Below are 699 nucleotides of genomic sequence, written 5' to 3'. Positions count from 1 at the left end.
CATTAACACAGACCCAAATCATAACAGTTTGACCATAATGACCACCATTAGCAAACCTGACAACACCATCCTAACTGTGAAGCACAGAGGCGGCAGCATCATGATGGCAACGGTGTGGCTTCTGTAAATCAAAATGATTTAACACAGTTGTTTATACTTTTAGCAGCTCTTTTTATTCCACAGCTGACGCTGCAAAAAATGACAGATTTTCTTTTCTGGATCTCTGACAGACGGCCTTCGATCTCTGAACTCGTAAAGATTTTATTTTTTTAGTTTTCGCTGTCATTTTTCATGAACGAACACTTGTATCTGAGGTGGGAAACATAGCCTTATATGGTGTTTTTGGGGTGGTAATTATGCTAATCTCCTCTCGCGTGCACGAGCAGCTGGATACGAACAGGTGGAAATTACGCAGCTCATTTACGCACTTTTCCTGAAGATAGAAGAGTTTGTTGAATCTGACGTGACATGTTCATACGAACCCTTCATACGAACAAAATTAAGAGAAATTTAGGATAAGAATACGAACATGTTCTTGCATGAGGCCCATTGAATGAAGGTTAGCAGTTAACCCTAACACTACAAATTTCTTTGGTCATCTGAAACACCACCATAAACCGAAGTTTGTCAAGACCACCATCATGAGTTTGTGTTTTAAAATATTCCTGTTGAACTGAAGTTTAGAAGCAATGATGGATT

This window comes from Austrofundulus limnaeus, unplaced genomic scaffold (assembly GCF_001266775.1).
Source record: "Austrofundulus limnaeus strain Quisiro unplaced genomic scaffold, Austrofundulus_limnaeus-1.0 Scaffold96, whole genome shotgun sequence".
In the NCBI taxonomy this organism is placed as follows: domain Eukaryota; kingdom Metazoa; phylum Chordata; class Actinopteri; order Cyprinodontiformes; family Rivulidae; genus Austrofundulus; species Austrofundulus limnaeus.
Note: the sequence above shows the minus strand (reverse complement) of the source record.